General features: G+C 34.9%; 1 long non-coding RNA gene across 1 annotated transcript in view; it reads left to right on the top strand.

The window, feature by feature from the left end:
- The window catches only part of LOC118182950 (uncharacterized), a 394,569-nt gene that overhangs the window by 311,644 nt on the left and 63,696 nt on the right, over window positions 1–19,229 (top strand). Inside the window, exon 2 of the long non-coding RNA XR_015039214.1 lies at window positions 6,151–6,298. This is a non-coding gene — a long non-coding RNA (uncharacterized LOC118182950). The remainder of the gene's footprint in view (window positions 1–6,150; window positions 6,299–19,229) is intronic.

The raw sequence follows: 19,229 nt of genomic DNA, 5'->3' as shown, positions 1-19,229 counted from the left end.
CGATCAGTAGTAAAATTGAGTGTTGATTGCGAACATTCTATTTGAATACGTTGAAAGTCAGAAGCTTTTATTATTGACAATAAAAAGCAGGGGTTCTAGTTTCTTTAAGTAATCTGGAAACAAATACTATCTCGCTGATTAAGATAATATATTGAAGAATAATTTATGGAAACGGTCTTGCTGCTTCATTGTCCTTGCTCCACTGAAGAAATATCTATGCATATGGAATTTACTTTGCAATGGACATGTTCTCATGGTAATGATTCTGTTCGTAGTACGATGACTTCTAATGGAAACGGATACCATTCCACTAAGTAAACTAAGTATCTTGATTACGAGGAATATTTTTGAATATGTTGTGTTACAATTTAGTTTATTTTAACTAACAAGTTGTTTTCTTTAATTTCTATCTTTATTATTACTTTCTACTTGGTCACGCAACTCTGTCCCTCCAGATGGATATGTAGATTCTTGAGAGGAGAGTAAGAAAGAAGAATGTTAACCGGAAACGCAAAGTTTTCTGTTGCCTGAAAAGCGTCAGTCCAAGCATGGGCATAGGTGTGGATGAGCAAGAGAGCTCTACGCTGGATCCGTGAGAACTTAGCTGTTGAAGACTGTTGCTGTTTATTCCTAGCCGGTATAGTTGGTTTCATTGAAGTTCTTTCCAAAATGGTAAGCTGCAGTTGAAGGTTTATCTCGTTAATATTAGACAGAGGTTCCTCTTAGAGTAAAAGTGAAATGTGGATTATAGCATAACCATATGTTAAAAAACTTAAATAGAGTCTATTAAAATTTAAACTGCATTTTATTCAACTTGCTTGTCTACATGAATTTTCAAATCAGTCCCATGACGATAACTGATGTAAGAAACTTATTGGCACATAAGAATCTACTAAGCTAGCTATAAAATTGCAAACTCAGGCTCTCTTAAATTTAACAGTAGGTTTATACTGGTGCTCAAATTTTTGTGAATCCCCAGGCGGTAATGTTATACTAAAGTTTCAACTATAAAGAAAAAAACCTGAAATAGTGATACAGTGTTTTGAAGGTATTTAGTACCGATTAATAAAATGGTTCAAAGGTTAAGTGAAATAGGAGTACTGGAATGAAATGCATTGGCTCCAGCTAGATTCACTCCTAGGCAAACAAACGAGCCATTAGCGGGATACTGTAAATTAGTAGATGTTTTCATAGCAACTTAAAGCCAAATGTAAGTTTTGATGGATCGGGGTCGGTGGTACATTTATTCGAAGAGTTAGAAACTCACTTTATATTATATGGATTACTGAACCACAGAAAATGTTAATAAGGGGAATCAGCCCTAAAAGGCCAAACCCTAAGAAATGTTTTTGTATAAGCCTTGGTATAAGTATATTGGTAAAACACTAATTGGTTCTGTCGATTCGCCAATACATATATACGAAAATTTTAAGCAGACTGTGTTAAAAGCATTTCAACTTATACGTACTAAGAAAGTTAGAAGTCTAAATTCTGTAGAAGATTCAAATGGAGGGCGAAGAATTGTCAAAATTCATTGTAAGAAAGATTGAAATTTTTGGACTATTGTCTCCTGGTGAGAATGAATATAAAATTTTGGCAATTGAATTTGCGAGATTGTTGCCAAAGGTGCAAGATTTTGTTGAAATTGGAAATCCAGAGTTATTAAATGAGCTTTTCGAGTTGGTTATGAAATAAAGTCGAAGATTAGAAAATGTATATACTCTAAGCAGAGGAACAAAGAGCAGTTTAGTATGTTTCCTGTAAAAGGTCGCAGCAATAGTACTCGACAAAAAAATTGAGAAAAGAATAATGCGTCCAGTAGACACAGTACATTCATAGATTATGAAAAATCCTCTAAGTATGGAGAAAATTCGATTGGAGTGAAAACGTTAGAACTTCCTTATTTGCAAATATTGTTGGATGGTACACCGGCTAAAGCGTTCATTCATTGAGGGAGTGAGAAATGTTTTATCACCACTCGATTTATCTATGCTGAACTTCTTATTGACTAATCTGGTCTCACGCACATCATGAGTTATGAAACAGATATAAGAGAAAGGGAATCATGTAAACCAAAACCGTATAGATACGACCGCAACAAAAGAAAAGACCATAGAAGAACCCATGCTGGAAAATAATTATGCCAATCTCAGGTTAATGAGCACATCCTGTTGTACTGTATAAAAAAATGCATGATTATCCGGTTATGGATTATCAGTCTTGGAGGTTTACAGTAGATTACAGAAAATCAAATAAAAGTACTAAATATCCAGTTTATCCAAATTTTATTTTAGACAGTGATTCAAAGGAATGGATACCATTCCTCTAGAGTGGTTCCGTCGTATAGTAGAATCAGTTATTTTCTGTGGCCTCAGAAATGGATATAAAAAAACACTATTTTTCTTCATGAGTATGTAGCTCATCTTCTTTGGAAATGTAAATTAACTTGAGACTCAATTTGAAGCTAAGCGACTTATAGCTATGTCCAGTAATCAGACAAAGAACGTAAGAAGGGTTAAGTGACCATTTAATTAAAACTTAGTCATCAATTTTTGGGCTTAACAAATCAACCAGCATTTATGGAGGAACTCCAAAGAGTTGAATTTAAATTAAAGATAAGTTAAATCGTAAGTTAGCCAAGGGCTACACAGAATGAAAACACGTATGTTGCCTGGTGAGAACTGATTGCAAAAATAGCACAACGCCGCATATAGACAGTTAACGAAGATTTTCAACTAGTACCGTGGCCCTCAGCAGGCGGAATACGCTCTGATTCAACAGTCTAAAATCTTCCTTTAAATACTATTTCTTTCTGTTAATTTGAATACCCGCGAACTAAAATTTGCATCTGGCAGTAAAGCGGAAAAGAAGAATGAAAGTAAAGCTAATTAACATAAAATAACTGGTTTGATAAAAATAAATAAATCCTTACAAATACTGTAGTAGTATAAGTCGTATCAGATCCGGTCAATAGCTGTAAGAATCGTGTTTCAAATTCTTTTGGGGCATAACTGATTTCTCACGCTTTCTGGCTGCGGAAACTTAATGGTGCTCGAATTAAAACTTGACGAAAAAAATTTCATAATCATCTGTATATAGTCGACTGAATAGCGAACCTCACATCATTCGTTTTTTAAGCAGAGAAAAATATAAAGAATAACTTAATTCCCCATTCGCACTATCACGGTGTAAATGATAGCAAATCCAATTATCAATTGGAAAATGTATTATTTGAAGCCTGTAGAGGGTGTAGCTGTTTGTTAGTCTTTTCTGGCTTCAAAAAAACCTATAAAAATTTTAGTGGCACCTCGAAGTAGGAAGTTATACGTACACAAGGTTCCGTTTTGTGTGTTACTTAAAAGTTTCGTTATTACTTTTGTATAATTAGAGTTATATTAGTGCACAATTTTACATATGGTTTTCTGGTAGTTTTCTGAATAACCTGTGCCTAGTAGATTAATAAATCATATATGTCACCCAACAGACTAAATATGCAATTAATCTCACGCCACAGAAGTTATAAATATATGTCCTTAGTTATTATTATATATAGCAAATTTCCAATGTTACGATTTAACATAAACATAAAAATAGTCCTGTGCCAAGAAAACCTGATACTTTGTTCACCAGCAGCCAAATTTATTTTAGTTTTATTTCTGTCCAAATTAAACAGTATGTTCCCTTTCGCTGTTTTTTTAAAAATTCAGGTAACATACATTTCTTGGACTTATTATACGCCACTAATATTTCAACTTTTAAACATACTCTCCAGTTTACCCTTTATCTTTTGCTCAGATCTGCAATGTTTTTAAAGAAATCACAACCCCAGGCATAATTCAGCTCTCAACTTTCTTTCAAAATGCAAAAGAACCTCAAAACGGTGAAAACGTTTTTCTAAAGGCTTTTATAAAAATCACCTATACTTTTCCATCTTGTTTCGAGAAAAGCATATAGTGAAATCATTCTTACTACAGACAGTGTTTTCTATCTTGTAGATACTTTTTCTCACCGAACGAATACTTGAGGGCACTTTCCTTGCGTGTTCTTCTTTATCTTTAGTTTTTATCTCAGAATAGAATGACCAATGTGTAAGAAATATTGCAAGAGAAAATAATTTTTTGTATGGAATAAAATTCGCTCATCTTCAGAGAAAACCATTTGGGCATTTTGATTAACAGTTGAAACGGTATCTTACTAAACCGCATTATATTTATTTTAACCTTCCAGCACGCGCGCTTGGCAATTTTACATGAGAACGCGCGCGTCGTATTTTTTACGACATCCGTTATTTTACCGTTTTTGGCACGAAAAACGACAAAAATGAGTGAATATTGATAATAAATTTGTTAAGAAATAAAATATTAATCTTATTATTCTAAAATACAAATGATATCACATTCAAATATAAGTAAATTATTTTTAAGTTCTTATGTTAGTGAGATGGAAATGCAATGATGTATTTCATTATAGAAAATTTTGAATTTATTATTTAATAATTATATTTTAAAATCGAAGCTAATTTTAATATTCATCAAAGGCAAGTATAGACAAATAAAAAAAGAAAACAAATTGGTAGGGAAAAAAAATAAGTTTAGCATTACTTACTTTCTGCAAGGAAATTTACTTCTTACTGGTTACAAAAACGCGCTTTAAATGAACTTCAATGTTTTTATTTATTTCTAAAAATTAGAAATAAAAGAAAATAAGGAATGGAAATCGCTATTGTTCTCCCATCCAAAGGTTTCTTTGTCTTCCTTTTCTTTATCAGATAATTCTTGAGTCCAAGCAAAAACAGCTGGTTGCACATATTTCTTTTGCCATGAAAACCGATATGAAATTTACAGAGGCAAAGGTATTCAAATTAAAATAATACACGGCTATTAATAACACAAAATTACAAAATATTTGAGAAAAAAAAATATTTTCAGAACTTTCACCCACGACCACGCGCGTGTCGTAACTTTTACAAAAAAGCTGCCACGTAGCACAAAAGCCTAGCCAAAAAAAGTCAAATTACTTCCTGTTGGCACATTCCATGATGTGGAGAAGAGTAGAAAAGAGGAATAGAAATGACATTCAGACGTCTCAGCTTCGATGTGCGAAAAATGTGCATTAAAAGCTGAATTTGTCGTAAATGTTGAACATATGCACGTGCTGGAAGGTTAATGAAAATATCGTAAAATGAGTGACTATCACTCAAGTTAGTAGTGCTGTAACTAGTTGTAATAGTTCAAGCTGTTATTATATATTAGAAAACTTCTTTGTATTGTTTTTCCTTTACAACAATCTTAAAGATGTTCCATATCTTGCAACATTATCACTTCTGTAATAACTGTGTCATTTATATAAATGTTAATGCCTCAGCTAAAATACAGAAACTACCTAAAAAACATTTAAGAAGGGAAAATCTGTCTGGTTATAAAGTGCAAAGCGATTATGTCAACATATAAATAACGTCATTAAGGATATTACACGGAAAGTTATTATGTAGGACTTCATATAAATAACGTCATTAAGGTCCACGTTTCGTGTTTCACTTTTTAAGTCACAAATATCTGAGCGAATGCCAGCTTTGAACAGTTGAAAGTGTAAGACTGTTTTTTACACTGAACAAGAAGTTTCTGTATTAGAATGCGAGTTGGGTGGTGTGGTGGTGTATTTGATTATGGCAAAGCACACTAGGGCTATCTGCCTAAGGGGAGGGATGCCTTCGTGGAGGACTTTCTAAGGGGAACTGGCTCGTATACACGTTACACATGGGGAAAACCACGAAAACGCCCATGCAGCCAGCCCGTTCGCGGGATTCGAACCTCGGACTGAACTACCAGTGTTCAGCGACTTTACCGCTCGGCCGCTGGTGAGCCACAAAAACAATGCGAGTTGGGTGTAGGACTTCATATAAATAACAGGCGATATAACTAAAAAGAATAATCAGATGAAGTCATAGCATTGACAGCTATTATAGTAATCTAAGTTATTAAGAGTATTAAAGAAACAAATATCATTGTCCGACACTTGGCTTACCGCAAAAATATTTTGAGCTCGTATTTCTGCATAAATAAAGGTAACTTTTTTCTTCAAAATTTTCTAAAACTTTTATTTACTTCTATCTTTCGCTGTCATTATTTTTGTCATATACCTTTTTCTTAGGACTTAAGGTCAGATGTTCGTTCTAAGTCAGAAGTAAGAAAGGAACAAGATTTACAGAAGAAATGATTTTTCTGACACGTCATGGTCATCCGCAGCCAGCAGGTATTAATAGACGGCATTCAATTGAGCTACAAGACCTGTAAATGAGGTCAGTAATTGTATTCGCCCTATATCGTTTATGTTTTTGTGTTTTGTGCGGCATTATATTAAATGGTAAACTCGAATTGTTCAAACACATTTTCAACCTTATATTCTAATATAATAAACTTATTGATCAAAAAACTTATCAAAACCTATAAAAACAAACTTATCAGTGAAAGCTCTTCTAAGACCGAATAAAATCCCACAACCCTATCAGATGGCATAAAGATAAAATTTTAATTCGAAAAAGTTCAAAAATGAGACAAAATTCGAAACTTTGGAATTTAGCATACCGAACGACGGGTCCACATATTTATTTAATTGTAATAAAAGTTGAGGAAATGTTATTCGAAGCCAGTTAATAAATCATTTGACAACATTTTAGGTGCTTTTTGAATAGGTTTCTATAAAACTGAACAATGCCGACGAATTTAAGGGAAAAAATGACTGTTTAATGTTAAATATAAATATTAATAGAATTAAGATTAAAAAGAACAATATACTATGCATCTATGAATACTATGCATCTGCATATAAAAAAAGGACATATTCGGGAAAAATTAAAGTTATAATTTCTCGTAGATTTGGAAGCTCAAAATAAGAACTAATTTAATGAAGAAACATGCTTACATTAAATTTCATCAACAACAAGTTACTAAAATAGAGAAGGTTCAGAATATAACATTTCTGAATACTTTCGCATGATAAAGATTCTAAGATGATATCGAAACTGAGAGAAAGTAAGACGTTTCTGAATAATAGACGACCAGACTTAAAATTACATTGAAGTTTATATCTCACCAAAATAAGCTTTATATACCATGCTTTGTAATCCAAATGTACATTGCTTATGTATATGTATTCGTGGCTGTGAGTGGCTTGTCCTACCAAATCAGTAGAATCAGAGAAATAAAGCAAAGACTGTACTTAGAGGTAATTAAACAGGACAATTTTCAGCAATTTCATTTGAAATGTTTCCAGTGACTGTTATTTAAAAAAGGAATACTCGTGATATGTGGAATGAAATAGAAAAATACGAAATTTCTAGAAGTTTCCACTATAGTGACGGCCTCTCTATCTATAGTGACGGCCTCTATAATAAAGGGAAATATAGATTATAAGGTCACCCAATGATCAAAAATTAAATGAAAAATTAAACCAATTCCAGATATATTATATTTCATGGTAAGGGGGAAATACGGATATTGATGCGAATAAAGCGATAACACTTTACCTGATCCAAAATATAATTAGCCTTTTTTTTATATCAGAATTAATCATTAATCTCAGTTAGCCTTACCCTTGAAGTAGTCGCCTGCTTACCCTTAAGTTTTTAAGTCGGAGTAAGAATTTAGCGATACCCAAATATCTCACGATTTGCTCTGTATTCCAGACTGTAAATACTGATAAATTAATTTGACCGTGATTAGACATTTTCGACCGTACTATGTAATGCTGAATACTTTTATAATAGTTGTTGCTATTTAGAAATACATTCGAATATTACGCATATGCAAATTTATTTAGTTCTAAATACATTTTAGTTACAGACCATTTGTTATCAGCTTTCTGTGTTACTATACATTTTAATTTTGAATGTTTACAATTAACTTCATGCCAAGGGGGAAAATATTTTATTTCCTCTCTTCCCAGTTAATCCTTTACCCTCAATTAGTAACATAGGAAATTAAGCATTTGCTGTTTTCTGTGCTATTTGTTATAAATATTTAACGTGAGGATAAAAATATTACATTGTTAGAAATGAAGATTCCCTGTAACATTCACTCGAGTTTATTACACCCAATTATCCAGATTTCCAGCTGCCCGGACTTGCGTCAGTTTCAATTAGTCCCGGTAATCGGATTCTACGGCAGTAAAACTATTGAAGTTGTGAAGTAGTTAGCTTTTAAATCTTTGAGTTGGGAAAAGTTAATTCTTACGTGCCAGTTAACTCCAACTAAAATTCTTTTCACAATGATCCACACTTAATGAGAAAAAGGTTCCCATTAGTTTGTCAGAAGTACGACTTAACGTTTGAGCTAATTTTAAGTAATTTATTTCCTTATTTCGAAGCTTTCCGTTTCTGTCTATTTCGAAATAAGACAGGTTTTAGCTAGCATTTAAGTCATTAACATTTCCGTGAGATTCTGTAAAATATAGAAAATTTAATTACAATATATGATATGGGTATCTCTAAACGAATTTTTTAAAACAAACGTTAATTTTCCTTACTGAGTAAATTAATATTTCATTATTCTCATTTCTCATCTTTCTCATTTTAAGAATTAAGCAGTAAAAAATGTAGTATTCTGTGCTCTAAAAATGCTTTTGTTTTCCGGACTTTTGTTTTCCGGAGCCATTTCTCCCCTTTGTAATTTTTTATAAGCAAATCTGCCAACTTTGTCACACAAATCCACTTAGGTTCATGTAAATGAAGAGCATCAAGTTTGAGGCTAATTTTTCTTTCTTGATATATTGACCATATTTATAAAAACGTTCACTGGACTTTTTTTTTTAATTTTTCTATACCAACTATCTCATGAAGTTCTTGCCTGATCAAATTCCAGTTTAAAATTTTAGAAAGTTCAATGAAAACAAGGAAATTGGGATTAACGTTATTTACATTACGGTAAACGAAACGTGGGCATTCTGCTTAAGAGAAGTAGTGCTTTCAATAAGGTTTTTTTTTAAGGATAACTGGCTCGTTTTCATAATAGCCATCCCAAAAGCCATTAATGGTCCCATGAAACTAACCCGTTTATCTGGACTGGAACACAGGCAAACTACCAGGACTCAGCGATTTTATTATTCTGCCATTGGTGGGCCAGAAAGTTCATTATGATCGACGGAAAGAAAGGAAAATAGAACTTACTATTGTTAAAATATACCGTAGTGAAGATGAATAAGGTATCACAATTTCAAAACCTTAGTATTCGAAATTAATTTAATTTAAAAACATTATTGGATAATATGTAAATTCAAAGAGGTACGATAAAACTTGAGGAAAACTAAGTAAATTTAAGGGAAGGCGTCGTGGTGCATAACGTGCAAGGAAATCGGCTGTCGTGGTTTCAGTGAGGTCTATCAATTTTGTTAGCCGTCCGTTTGGCTAAAGTTCAAATATACTAATTTAAATCACGTAATTTCTGTACTGAGTTTTCAATTTTTATCCTAATCTTTGCAGGTTACAGTGCAATATTTAAAATGAATTTTATTTTTGTGCAGAGCTTAAATTGCGCCGTAGCCCATCGAAACTCCGCTCCAGTACTTCTCAGTTTTCGAGATAAATTATAATTTCAGCCGGAGCGCACCGGAGCCCTAAGGGCTCCGGCATTTCATTTATGTAAGTGAACCACAATTTCAGCACATAATTTTTTTTAATAGCAAACATGCTTTAAAAATCAATTTTAAATTCTGAATACTGACCTGTCTTTTCCTGGCACTCAAGCCTTGCACAGAGGTTGAGACTTTTAAGGAAAGAAAAACCCCCAGTCATATGTCAAAGGCTTATTCACCAGAATATGCAATGAATTTATGAGAACGGGTAAATTTTGTATTCCTCACAGAACTAAACGTGTTACCCTGGTCGTGCACGCTTCACGCTAGTGACTTCTTACTGAAGAGCTTCTGTAGACTTTCTGATTCCCCCCGGGGGGGAGACTCAGGCAAACGCCTGGGAAGTATTGGTTGGGACCTGTACCTAGGCAGTCTCAACCACGGGGGCATAATAACAGACTTCACAGAAGGCCTCGGGGCTCTCTCAGGACAGAGTAAAACTCGGCAAGGACCGTACTGGTACTGTCTTGTCTGCCCTTGCTCTGTGGGGTCGCAAAAGGGAGATTGATCCAAGGAGGGGCGGTATTAATCCTGTTTGGCACCCTCGAGATTGCATTAGGTCAGGAGCCGTCTCATTCCAACAGCGTTGTAGACTTTCTGAATGATATAACCAAACAAGAGGACCACTGCTGTCACTTGTACAGAGAAGTCTTATGTTTATTTTCACGCTGTATTCAGGAAAAGTATTCACGGAACATTTATGCTTGACGACTAGAATTATATCGACAAAGCATCGTGATCAGAAAGTCTTGAACTCTTCTCTGTTTATTTACAAAGCTACACTTTTACGTTAAATGTTTCTCCATATCCTTATACTGTTTCTAGAATTCTCACTATTCTCCTTAATGTAGCTTTAATTGGTTTCTCTTTTTTCCTTGGTCTGCTGCAAAAAAAGAGGGGTACCTGTCATCCCTTGAAATAGTATATTATGCGTATAATCAGGGTTTAAACTCAGACGGAGATCGGCTGAGCTGGTTTTTAGCATCTAAGTGGAACTGTAATTCTAGCCGATGCCCCAAATAAGGTAAGGTCCGATCCTTTTTTTCTATTTAACTATTTAAAATTAATTTAGTAATTTATTAGATTTCTCTTTATCTCTTTACATATTTTTAATTTTAATTAATTAATTTCATTAGTATTAATTTAGATTTATCATTTAATTATTTTAATTTTTAGCTCTTTTATTTTTTTCTGTCCTTCCTCACAGTCTTCCATAGAGCTCTGGCAGTTCTAATTTTAGAAATTAAGCCCTGGTTCTGTGTAACATTTACAAGATAAATGAACAGATTTTAGTAGATATTTTATTACATTTCAGAGCAGAAGTTAATAAATATTAACTGTCTTATAGATAAAAGATTAGATTTCTCATTTAACTGCCTAACTTTTTCTATGTTTACATTGTAGAGTTCCTCATTCTTATTCTACTAAAGTAAATGTCAATGAGCCTAGTGAACTGTTAAGAGAATTATCTCTTAGTTCAAGTTACAGAAATCATAAACTCCAGAAGGTTTGATTACCCTTTATTTCACTCAAAATAAGATGAACAATCAGCCCCTTTCTTCGGGCTTGCAACAAAGGCTCCACTTGGGCTTAAACTTAAAAATAGGAAATAAGAACTAACTATATCTAACTAAGAGATTTAACCAAAGCTAACACAAATCTAATGCAGTTGGCCCTTAAACGTAAACTAGCCAGCTACTATCAAAAATGCACGTAATATACGACCAATCGTAATAGCTTATAGACACTTAGCCCGAAGGCAAAAACGCGCTACTCAGGATTCTTAGCTCTCTTTCTCGAGGTTCCAGTTCCAGTTGCAGCTGTCCCATCGTCTACTTTGCTAAATGTGCAAGCTATATACTGGCTATCGTAAGATAGGTGCTTCAAGCAGCGATGCAAGTACAGAAATGCTTGAGTGGGTCTAGAGAACAGGATAAAGGTTAGAGAGGGCGTAACTCTTTTGCAATGTGAGAAATGTGAAAAACACATTGTACGGAATATAAAACATAAAATACGTATGTATCTTCCCCAGACAACAGACCACTATTTGCATAATATTTACAAGTATATGTCATGTTAAAATAGCAGAAAGTCCTACAAAAAATAGCAAAAAGATTTAGAATGCTTGCGTTTGCCCAATATGGAATTGTATTAACAATTTTAAATATTATGTAGGGAAATTTTTTGGTTTTCGTTCCTTATTAAAGCTGTAAAAGAGCGCAAGTGCCGATCTTCTGCCAGAATTTCATAGTTGAAGCGATGGAAATGATTTATAACGTTCCAATCCTACGCGTCCTGATAGAATTGCTTATTAATCTTGCATAAGAACTTCGCTAGGGGTTCTACTTTGAAGTCATCATGGACACTTATTCCTTACAAAAATGGGAGCATCTGTGATGATACCCAGGTATCTGTTCTACACCACTTGTAATTTACTAAGTTTCTGGTCAGTAATTGTCGTCCAGACTGGTGAAGCGTAGGTCATTATTGGCCTAATAACAGAAAGATAAACGAGTGTCTTCTTATCCAAATCTAGTGAAGAGTACTTTCAAGTGATGGGGTAAAGACATTTAAAGGTTTTTATAGCCCTGTCTCGCACGTTATAAACGTGGTGAGTACATGTGATGCGATCGTTAAATAATATTCCGTGATAATTTGCTTGAGAGATGACAGGAACAGGTTCATTGAAAAACTTAAGTCCTTTTTTGAGCGGAACATTCCTTTTTTGTTTCCGAATAATCAGAAGTTGTGACGTGGACGCGTTTATTTGAACTTTCCTCTATGCGCACCATTTTTCAAAGTGGGGAATGAAGTTTTGAAGTTTGCCGACAGCGTGATTCACATTTTCGGGTTTCCCGCATAGCGGGCTGAAATAGAATTATTTTTCTGAATTTGTGCGTCTACAAAATAGATATAAAATAGGTCTTAGGATCGAGCTTTGTGGAATACCGCTTAAAATAAAAACTTTCGGAGGCGTTTGCATTTGTAAACACAAACACTGAAATTTCTGTTAGTGATGAACGAATGAATCGTAAGAAGCATTTCTCTGTCAAAATGACGAGAGATGAGTTTAGAAATAAGTCCTTCATGCCAGGCGCGGTCGAAAGCTTTCGCCACACCTAGCATGAGAAGAGCGCCATACTGTTTATTATGGAGCGCAGAGACAGCAAACTCGGTAATTCTCACTAGTTGTTTAGTAGTCGAACGTTTGGCTCGAAATCTAGATTACTGCCGGCGTAATGACGTAAAATAAGGCTGCATACGAGAAAGTAATATCCTTTCATAAATTTTTGCAAGCACTGGTAATAAACTGATCGGACGATAACCCTCAGGTTTCATGTGATCTTTACCAGGCTTTAGGATTAGAATCACTTAAGTATTTTTCCATTTCTTTTGAAAGTAGGAATGAAACATACATGCATTTAAAATGTTTGCCTAATACAAACAATATTAGGAGGCAGTTTCTTGATCGCAGTGTTTGTTATTCCATCGTTTCCTGGCGCTTTACGAGGCTTCAGTTTTTTGATTATTTGTGCAACTTCAGCAGGAGTGGCGAATTTTGGTATATTTTTAGCAGAAGGTGAATTAAGCCAGTCACGTACACATACTAATGTGAAACGTTCAAAGTCTCTATCAACTGGTCATTCATTTGGAGTAAATTGTGTTCCTAAGTATGTAGCGAATATATATGCTTCATCCTTATTTGAAGTAGTCACTTTTGCATCGTGATAGAGTGGGCAATTAGAAACATAAATTTCTTTAAGGTTTTTAATTAGAGTTTAAAGAGAACCCTCTTGAATACCTGAGATGTGATATTGTTTCTCTCCACATCTCTTCCTTATCCAATTTCACGGCTTTTTGATTTCCTTGCTGAGGCGATTTATTTAGGCGATACATTTCTTAGATGATTTCTCTGTCTCATTAATTGTTGAATATTTCTGGGAACTCGAAAAAGCACTTCATTTTTGTTGATAGTACCAATTGCTTCTTCTACAGCATTTGATAGCTGATCAGTGATAGAAGAAACTGCCGATTCGATTCCATTAACACTATTTAAATCACTTAAATTAATAGCAGAATTTTTTATGCTGTTTTCGTAAAGTGGCCAATCTGTGATTTTTCTTTTGGAAGTGTGGTCATTTTTCAAGACACCAAGAGTAGCAATAACTGGAAGATGATCAGCCGAAAGTTCGGTGAGCAACTTCTAGCGTGATAGGTATTGTAGTTGTGGATAAAGCAATGTCTAAAATATCGGAGCGGGACGATAGGTGTACTTCTCAGGTGTATAAAGTGCTACAGGTTGATTTAAAATGTAAGCTTGAAGAATTTTGCCGTTAGAATTGCTACGACATAAGTTCCAAGCAATACTTTTTGCATTTAAATCACCTGCAAGTATTGTAGGTATATCTGGACGTAAAAGTAGATCCAGCAGGCTTTTAGTTAGATTATTTTGTGGTGGATTATAAAAGGTACTAAAATATAAGTCTTTATACGCAGGAAGGGTAATACATAGTCACAAATTCAGAGCCCAAGTTCTTGCATGCATTTACCTTCATGCGTCGTCGCACGAAGGTAAATTTAGTTTGCCGTGTGTCCCACTTGCTGGCAGTTGGGACTTAAGAGGGGTATTTTTGTCTTTGTCGCAGTTACACGACTCATGAGAGTCTCCTCATCGAACACACTTTACCATTCCGGTCTGCGTTTTAATTGATAAACTTGTGCACACTATATCCTTTAGCGAAAGGTTCATCCTTAATTTCCTCGATTGGCGTATAAGCAGGTAAACTCCTAATTACCGCTTTAATGCACTTGTTTTCGGATAGTTCAAAGCAATGATACCGAACTCTTGAATCTGTGAGCACTTTTATTATTTGTTTGTACAATGCATGTGTTTTGGATTGAATTTTGAAGCCACCCTAAATTAACTGTCCGTAATAATCACGTTCAGCTTGCAGATTATATCCAATTAATAGATCTTTAACGAAAGAGGAGATGAATCCTTTCATTTTTTATCATAATAGGTGGTGGTTTTCGTCTGAAGGTGTCGTCAGTGAGCAGCAGCCGGATCAGCAATCGGTGAATCAGAATGCTCAGGAGGTGGAGGGGGAGGGGGAGTGTCCCGAATAGGTTTTCGAGTGCTTTTCATCTTCCCTTTCGGAGTGTTACCCGAATCTAAACTTTCGTCCAAAGCTTTGTATTTTCTGATGTCCTGATCGGAACATGCAGGACCTTCAGCGCGTCTGACATTCGGCTTAGCAGTTCGAAGTTGAGCTAATTCTTCATTGTAGCTATCATTGCAGGTCGCAGGAGTAGCAGTATTAGCATAATTAACTTGCTTTTGCGCAGCTCCTGGTCAGTGAATCGTTTAAGTCGTCTTAGAAAAGACAGGTCGCGAGCATCGTTGTCAGGAAGTTTCCTGTAAACCTCGGCTTATAACTCTAGATTTGTGATTTCCGTAGCAATATAGTTGATCAAACGCTCCATCATAGAACACTAAAAGCAGCCATAAACAGGATAATAACCACAGGAGGGCCCTATGCCTTGTAGGATGCATTGGGAAGAAGCTCAAGCAACAAACAGCAAAGTCAGGTAACTAAAACAGCTCACTGAAATCAATGTTCTTTGAGAGAAAGTAGCAAACTCTTCACATAACCGCAAAAGTAAAATGTTTAACTCTCAGGCACGACAGGGTGTGGATCATCAGTATTCAAATTGTCTCGCCTCTCTCGAGGTAAGTTGAACCTTCCTTAAATACTGCTTCCTACTCATTTGCATTCAGCGCGATTCTAAAACCTCATTCTGGTAGGGAGTTGTAAGTTGAAACGAGAAAGACAGGAAAGCCAAATTAAAATAACTGTTATAAAATTAAAATATGCCTTAGAACATATTGAACATATTTATGAAAATGTGCAATATATTTTCTCTCTCAGTTCTCTCGTATAGTTTTAGAGGGTTTAATGCATATTTGATTCAAAATCTAATTCCAAATTTTACCAAGTTTGATAAAAACGGGAAATATGGCTTATATTTTAGTATTTTAAAGAGTTTGATGAAAAGCGAGATAAATGCTTTAGTTTGGCTTTATTTGATTTGTGCTATTTTTGTTAGTCAATACGTAATGGCCTAGAGATTGGGAGTCGGCAAACTTTCGTATAACCTTAAGCAAAATAGCATGTGCTTCATTATTAACGAGTTTTCTAGCAATAAAACTTATTTGGGATTCTAGTATTCTATTATGCACTCAAAATGCACGTAATTTAAACAGAGTTGCAAGATTAACAGAAAATGCAAATTAATTTTCATTATTTTCTCTGTAATTCTTTTTTAATATTGTCCATGTTGGATATTTCGCTTTTTAAGCTCCATGATACTTTTTCCAGCGGAATTATGCATGTGAATAAATCAAGTCTAGATAGCAAATTTTGGGTATAGTTTCTAAACTCAGGCCTTTTAGTTAAATTGTTTAGTTTCTTTAACTTCTTCATTCTATCTTTAATTAACGTAAATTCTATCATTTTAAATAAAACCAAAATGAATACAAGTTCTTTAATGTAAATAAGGTGCATTTTTAGTATAACTTCTTGCTTCGGTTCTAAACCTAATTACCATATCAGGAATGTAGTATTGACTTGCTTTAACCATAGGAAAAACTAGACTAAATTTTAGACTGAAATTTCCAGACATGGAGAGATGATTAGACTAAGACCCCATATATGTGTACAGTTTCAATGAAATATTAACTGAATAAATTTGAATGATTAGCCGAAGGATACCTAGCTGACACTATGTGTCTGACTTATAATGTTATGTCTCTGACTTATGACACTATGTCTCTGACTTATAATGTTAAGCCTCCAGCTAAAACGTGCATGTAATCGATTGCATGTTGCTTCGAATTTTGTATACAAATACATGATTTTAGTGCAATTATACGTGAAATTGTTGTATTTTTTCTGTTTAATATAACATGAAAATCTAGAGAGTTGATTCTCTGCTGGGAAAGTAAGAATAGAGGGGCAAGTCTATTTAACATTGACTAAATTGCTATCTCGTAAATTTGATGAGATATCGACAAGCGTGCAACGGTTTTGGAGCCTAATTTTTATCGCCAAAGTTGGCGAGAAATGTCCAAAAGTCGCCAGATATAGAGACATGTATAACTGTAATAAGTATTATAATTGAATAACTGTGTAGAGACATTAGGTATTTTTTTGGAAGCAGGAGAGATGAAAAATTAGGAACGCCTTCGCTGGGAATCGAACCACGGACCTCTGGAATAGGCGCCCAGCGTGCAGACCACCACACCACGAAGGCATGCCAAGAAGGCGGGAGAAATACCTTATATACTCCCTCTTTTAAAGGGCGGCTGGGATTTTTAGGGGACCCAATCCCCAAATCCTGGGTGTGGAGAATCGTCGTCCACGACCCCTTTTTTTTATTTCGGGCGCCACTGTAGAGACATTAGGTTATCTTTTTGGAGAAGCAGGAGAGATGAAAAATTAGGAACGCCCTCGCCATTAATCGAACCACGGACCTCTGGAATACGCGCCCAGAGTACAGACCACTACATCATGAAGGCATGCCATGAAGACGGTAGAAATACTTTATAACTGTAACTGTATTCAGTCCTCATATGCCTTTGAGTAATTTCGAGAAGCAGAAAGTACTAGAAATATCTCGGCGAACAGGCGAAAACTATATAAGACAGAAAAAAGCATCCGCTGTCAGTTGTTAGTTGCCAGTTCAGCGTGAAATCGGACTATGGGTTAGCTTAGCTCTTTAGATGCGCTTTGCATTGCGTTCTGCTTAACGTTCTTAGTAGTTTTAAGTATAACTTGGTTTGGTTTATTTAATTATGGCAAAGCACACTAGGGCTATCTGCCTAAGGGTAGGGATGCCTTCGTGGAGGACGTTTTAAGGGAAACTGGCTCGTATACACGTTACACATGGGGAAAACCACGAAAACGCCCATGCAGCCAGCCCGTTCGCGGGATTCGAACCTCAGACCGAACTACCAGTGTTCAGCGACTTTACCGCTCGGCCGCTGGTGGGCCTTTTAAGTGTTACTTCTGATTGTACTCTGTGATACTGTGAAGAATTGTACAAGTATTTTTTGTGGAAAGTTCCAGAACTCTGAAATGTTTCTTTTGATGAAATGAATTTTATCAACCTATCATCGGGCCTATGGGCATTCAATCTATTACGAACCCGTAAGCACGCAAAAATATGTTAAATATTACTACGAGTTAAAGGGTATAACAAACACTTTCGTAGTTTTCGGCATAAATAAAACAGAGTACTTTATTCTTTAGTGATATTCCTAAAAACGTTTTGCGTCAATATCAGTTTATTGATTTTAAAGCAATATATGTTTTTAGGTAAAAAAATCTGACATAAACTCTTGCTTGGCTGGACAGCTGCAAAGTTTCAAAATATTTTATTTACGTGATGTTTGAAAGTTTATTCTAAGACCTTTGCACTATATCACAACGTAACTGATAATATTTCACTCCCCGAAGTAAAACGAAAGACACATACCCAACCATAATTCAGTTAAGAAATGCTTTTACGTTCGCTTTCTCTTTTCTCTTACGACTTCTGAGCTGCTTTCCTCTGATCAATGATAAAGAAATAGATATTTGAATAAAACAAATAATTTATGAACAGGATGTGTAAGAAGAAGCTGTGTTTGAACTTCAAGACTTTTACAAAGATAAAGAATGTACCGTTCTTTACCCTTTTTAACAAATCAGTAAGTAGCACAGAGAGACTGAAAAAATTACTCAATTTAAAAATTCATTTGGGAACTTTTGCAGTTATCTAAAGCATGTAATGGAGGCTTTTATTCCTTAAAATATGTGATTTCCAGCATGTTTCTTAAATCTTTAAAAGATATAATATATGCATGCTAACGCCTTCGAGCGTATAATTTTTAACCTGTTTTCTTAAAATGCGCAAAGCTAAGAATATTACTTTCATGAAATGAATATTAATGTTTGTTTCTACTCTAAAAAGATTCAAAACGATCACGCGACCATCTCTTGAATTATTTACCCATGGCTCGAACTTAAAGAAGTATTAAATAAGTCTTTCCGGTTACGATAATTTTGGTTACGTGATAACAGCGTGAATAACATGTGCACGCCCGACTTTGCTGTTATTTTCGACCCATCTGTATAGGCCACTAGGTATTCGATTACTGCATTAATTCCAGATTTGATTTCAGTTCTGATATTCGAATCTGATGCTGGGTGCCGCAAGTATGGTCTCCTTGAAAATATAATGTGTTCATTTCTTGACGATTAATGTATAACAGCTTTCTTAATTTTAGAATTTTTTCTGAGTCAACTTCTTCTTCTGTTCGAATGTCCAGCGAAGGAATTCTTGTTATGCACATAAGGCGGCAGTTGGTGCTGTAGAAACCCTTTAGCTTTTGGAAAAGGAATGGTCGTTTGATTGAAGCCAGTGTTCTTCGTTTGCGTGTGTTCATTCGATATGTTCAAACAGCTGTTCCATAAAGCATTATCTTTTCAATTACTGTAAAATAAAGGATATTTTGTATTTTTAACTGAAGAGCCATATAGATCCCTTCAACGTGTATT

The sequence above is a fragment of the Stegodyphus dumicola genome, chromosome X2 (genome assembly GCF_044657685.1).
Source record: "Stegodyphus dumicola isolate Sdum_Otavi_A_Nest chromosome X2, ASM4465768v1".
NCBI lineage: Eukaryota > Metazoa > Arthropoda > Arachnida > Araneae > Eresidae > Stegodyphus > Stegodyphus dumicola.
Note: the sequence above shows the minus strand (reverse complement) of the source record. Positions and strands in the feature narration are given on the sequence as shown.